A 5,697-nucleotide genomic window follows, 5' to 3' on the forward strand; every position below is an offset into this window, starting at 1 on the left:
AAGATGAAATTGGTCCCGATTTACCGGTTCTATATGGTTGTCGCAATTTATACCCAGTCGGAAAGAATTATTCAGCAACTGAGAAGGAATGCCTGGCTATGATATATACTACGTAATATTTCCGACCTTTTGTGTTCGTAAATTTACGCTCGTTACTCACTACCGACCCTTAGTCTAACTATATTCAGTCAAAGATCGCATTTCCATTAAATGGAAATTAATGTTGCTGGACTACAAATGCAATATCGTACTCAAACCTGGAAAACGAAACAAGAGCGCAATCGTGCTGTCTCGTAATTCAGTGGTCTTCTTTTGATTAAAAGATTGATTACTCGTAAAGATAAGGAATTCGAAGCGCAATTATCCAAGATAAACCGGTTATCGTGTTTAAGAAATGGAACGAAATCAAAGAAGGTTTACATAGAGCGTACCTAGCAATTCGAATGAAGGCCCAATTACAGCGCCACGTCTATCCATAGAAAGAGAAAATGTTCACCAGGTAGCAACCAACACAACAACGAAAGGTTGGTGCACCGTTCCTCAAATCCACATGGAAGGCGTTATAAACTCATACGATTCATTTACGCTAATAACACATTCAACAATCATCTCACATTAAGCCTGAACAATAAATAAAATACTGATAATTCACAAAGGAATCCAATAACATTGGACGAAGGAGAAGCCGAAAAAGCTACTTCGCTTGAAAATTCCAACCCATTGAATGAAATAGAGAAATCACGCGATCAAAGCCTGCAATCTCGTCTATCTCCTCAGCCTATAAGAATATAGATCTCACAAATTCTGGAAAGCATTTGAACGCAGTTGAGAAGTATTATTCCCGATTATTAAGAATCTGATCCGGACATATCACTCTCCTAAGATTCATAAGCCGAGGAAGGAGAAGACAACCACGAGCCCTGTAAAATAAACATATCCGGAGAAATATTTATCGCTATGGAAAAAGATGTACATTTAATATGTACATTTAATAAGTCCGTAAATTGTTACTTAAAAGATGTCAGAGGAAGAATTCTTGCTGATGTCGGTTACTTGGAAAAGAGTCACTTGTTAAGGAAAATCCACAGGAAGGACAAATAATCATCACTAGCATTCAGCCGTTCAAAATTTTTTCCATGAATCTAAAATAAATTTGTCATAAAATATATCTTTGAAGAACTGAAGGACGAAAATATCGTCACAGTACTACGAAAACTCGAAAACTATACTCAAGGAAACGAGAGCAGCAGTCGTTATATTGTCATTGGGAAAGAATTAACCCATCATTCAGAAATAATAAACTGATCATCTGAAAAATACTCAAGAGCACCAACGTCGAAATTACTCTATATACGGAAACAAATATAGCACCTCCAGAGGATATTCGAAAAGAGTTCATAGAAGAAACACATAGCAGTATGCAAAAGAATCACCAAAACCTAAAGATGTTTCAGAGTAAGATATCCATGGCGAGGAATGAAAAACGATGTACAAGAATTAATCAGAAAATGCAAAAGCTGCGAGATACAAAAGTTGGTAAGAGCGAAAATTCCACAACTGATGATTATTACAGACAATATATAGAAGAACCTGCCACATACCAACAATACAAGATAACTTAACCAAAAACTGCATAGCTGTTGCGATACCGAACACCGGAGCCACAACAATAGCAGATGCCTTTGCAACGATTTTAATTCCCATCTTCGGGACATCACGCGCAATCCTCACAGACAAAGGAACAAACTTTTAAGTTCAATTCGGAATCAGTCTTTTATTCGTTTCACGAACAGTTTTATTACGGTGAAGTTTTGAATGGTACTAAGTCAAAACTGGTAATGGCGGTAACATACCGCGGTTCCACAGCGGCAAGTGGGACATAATTAATTTAGGTATCGATCGAGCGGGAAGGGCGCGTGGATCTCGCGACTGGCGCACACCAACGCAGAATATTATTCCACGTGAGCATCACAGGAATTCACTTTTATGAGTTAGACGTGATCAACAGTCGCGCAAGATGCAGCGAGAACACGACGACGAAACGTTATCATTGCACCGATATTAGTTTCTAGTGCATTTTAATGAAATATATTACGCTCATAAAAATACACGCAACAATACAATACAAATAATAGTAAATCTTGGACTAAATTTAAAAATTAGTATTTGTAACATCCTTACTATTTCGCACTTTTCTATAATGGAATTGACCGATATGCCTTTTAAGGAATTCGTACCATTTTAAAATATTATTTTGTACTTAACGTGTTATTATAATTACACTTTTACTATTATTTTACTATTATCCTATTAGAATGAGTTAGAATAATAGGATGGTAAACAGAATCTGGGTAATCTGTGGAGTAATCAGTAAAGAACTAATTATAATTTTATCTTTAAAAACAGATCTGAATTAATGTCAAGCCTCATGGATATTTTCCATTCAGTCATAAATATTTGAAACACGTGAAATCTCGGTTCTCACGCACTCTGACAGGACGAAAGAAGGAAACATAACAGAAAAGAAGGAAATTAGTCTATGAATACGCGGTTCACTTACGATCGATCAAGGTCGACAGTGATTACGGGAGAGAGTATAGGGCGAGCGAAGAATGGTGGATAAAAATGGGAAACGGATTAGCCGAATGACTGGCAGTCAGAATAATAGGCCTGGCGAATTGTAAGTGCATCGTGTTTTCATGTCAAAAGCAATGCACGTAGCAAAAGGGTTAATAGAGAAACGACCTTATAAATGATTTTTTGTCGATTACACGCCTGTCAGGTTTGTTTACGAGCAAAACTATAGTAAGTGCTATTGTAGCAGAATACAAAAAAAATGATGTGTGCCTATGTGGGTGTCACGTTTAACTGCAGTTACGAAAATCTGAACTTTAGAAAGAGAACGTTGTGTGGAAGTAATGATAAGTAGAGTGCTGGTGTTTGTGTAAATTCATATTTTTATAAATTGAAAAAAAGAAATTTGAGTAGACGGTTGTTTTATTATAAGTTATAAGGTTTATTATAAATAGTAAATTAAAAAGTTTCATCAACTATATCGTACGTGGCATTAGCATTATGTTAGGCATTATTTTACATTAGCCTTTGATTCCCGCTCTCTCGCTTGCGTGAATGAGAAGGATTAGACTCTTACTTCGTTGGAATTAAACCTTAAATAACTCAATTTAATATTCCTTCGAAATTACTTAACTTGTGACTTAGAGAGTACACGTAGATACCCCGACTATTACACTAAACAATTGTACTTCCCACTTTATAAAATATGTACGTTGTCATTTACTATATAACATTTAAACCTGGCGACGTGGTAAATTTAAAGATTACAAATATTGATAAAGTGAATGGTTTCGTTAATATACAACTTGGTAAATTTAATGGTTAAATTGCACCAGATTATATATTTGATGAAGGCTTAAGTGCTTTAAAGAAGCTGAAAGTCAACAAAGAAGTAGAAGCAAGAGCCTTGTTCGTTCATATAGGCCGAAAAAAAGTATATCTCGCTTTGAAAATGTCTTTAATAACGAGTGACTTGCCCACTTTAGCAAACATACAAGACGCGAAAATTGACTCAAAACACCACGCAACTATCATTCAAATACATAAGCGTGGAATATTAGTAAAGTGTTGCGGGGATGTTAAAGGTTGGATTCCACATACTGCCCTCCAGATGGAAACATCTAACGTAAATTGGAACTATTCAATTGGACAAACAATTTTGGTAAAAATGCAAACAGAGAACACAGATTCGGGGAGAATCACTCTAAATGTGGCTAATCAAGACATAAAAGTTGAAAAAGCAACATTCGATATTGGTGAAGAAATAGTAGGTACAATAATAGAATCACCCACTCAGGGACTATATTTAAGAATCGGTAAATATGAAGGACAAACTGTTAGTACAGGACTTTTACCAGCTGGTCACCTTGTATGAAGATTGCAGTTCTACTAGCACCAAAATATGTTCCTGGCGATACACCTTCAGCTCTTGTATTTGCTACAGTACTTAATTTAATTTTAGAACTTTTGTAACTTAAGGAAGATACAGGAATTTTGAAAAATTTAAAATAGGAGACTGTATACATTGTACGATCAAAAATATGGTAAACGTGGTAGAATCTTAATGGTGACAAATTGGTTTATCTTGATATTCCTACAGGCTATTGGTAACGGAACTTTAGCTGCGATACCTGTACGTCGTCACATAAATGATTTATTGCCAGATCTAACACCTTATACTATTCACTCTGAAATTAAATGTTACGCCTCATTAAATTCCAAAAAATCCGATATTATGCCTCTCTGCGTCATAAAATCTGCATTTGAAAAGAAGTATTGTGTGAGAGAGAAATCGGATGATAATAATAACTTAAAAAGAAAGAAACAAAATCAAGAGAACCTGGTATTCGTCAAAAAGTAAAAATTGAAAAGTTACGGGAAGTGTCAAAGATGGAAAACAAAGGGAAACGAAACAAAGAAAAATTAGAGAAAGATTTATAAAAGGAATATTCAAAGAGAATGTGTGTTGAACAAGCAATGCTCTCTGCATAATATGCCTCCATTTGTCTTTCAAACCCATTTTTAATAACCCTTCTCCAAAATTAAACCATGTCTCGGGAATATACTTAAACTTTCCAATTATGATATTAATTGTTTCCTCTAATTCCACTGCCTGCCAGCCACGACATGTACAGTCAACATGTGACTTTATATTTTCAGTGAGTCGTTAGACCTCACTGCCTCTTTCATCATTTAATGATTCAAGAATTAGATTCTAAATTCAACCAAGCCTTCCAAACGTTTAATTTTTCCTTCTCTCCCCTGAAATTAATCGTTTTTAACGCTCTTCTCGCAACTGCTCTTGCTTTCTCTATTTCTGTTGCCTGTAAATGGTATGCCATATACTGTAACCATACTATTGAACTGTCTGGACTAGCTAAAACTAATCTGTCGAAGTGATCTACAGAATTTGGTAACTAGATATTGGCGAGTGCTTCTTCTCTTTGACGAATTTCACTTTCCTTCCGTCTTTCTTGTTCTCGACGTTCAGCGGCACTTAATTTCTTATTTCTCAGATTTGGTTTTCCCTCTACTTTATCTTCACTATCGCTAGATGATTCTTTATCCTGAATGAGAGTTAAATCAGAGTTGTCATCCCAGTAAAATCCACACGCAGATATCCTTAGCTTTTGCTCGTTATCCTCGTCATAATTAACATTGTTAAGTGCATATCTCAAATCTTTTTCGGAAGGTTTGGTGTCTTCCAGTTTAATCTTTTCTTCTCCTGTTCGTTCAACACACATTCTCTTTGAATATTTGTGTTCTAAATCTTTCTCTGGTTTTTCTCTGTTTCCTTTCCTTTTGTTTTTCATCTTTGCTATTTTCCGTAACTTTTCAATTTTTATTCTTTTGGCGAGTACCATGTTCTCTTGATTTTGTTTCTTTCTTTTTAAGTTATTCATATCATCCGATTTCTCTCTCATACAATAATGGAAGATAGTGTCACGTAGAAGACACAGGAAATTAACGGATCATGCCGTTTGAATTTGAAGTGTGTAGGACGTGGTAGGTGCCAAAGAAGCACTCGGAGATATTTAAACGGTATATTTATTAACAATTCTCACTTTCGACACTTTACGTAGAACTCGCGATTACACTTGACGATTCGCAATTCTCGGTTAT

The 5,697-nt window shown here is 35.5% G+C and overlaps 1 pseudogene; it reads right to left on the reverse strand.

The window, feature by feature from the left end:
* Positions 1-4,253: 4,253 nt before the first annotated feature.
* LOC122577545 lies at positions 4,254-5,438 on the reverse strand (annotated as a pseudogene).
* Positions 5,439-5,697: the final 259 nt, after the last annotated feature.

This window comes from Bombus pyrosoma, unplaced genomic scaffold (assembly GCF_014825855.1).
Source record: "Bombus pyrosoma isolate SC7728 unplaced genomic scaffold, ASM1482585v1 HiC_scaffold_4727, whole genome shotgun sequence".
Classification (NCBI taxonomy): domain Eukaryota; kingdom Metazoa; phylum Arthropoda; class Insecta; order Hymenoptera; family Apidae; genus Bombus; species Bombus pyrosoma.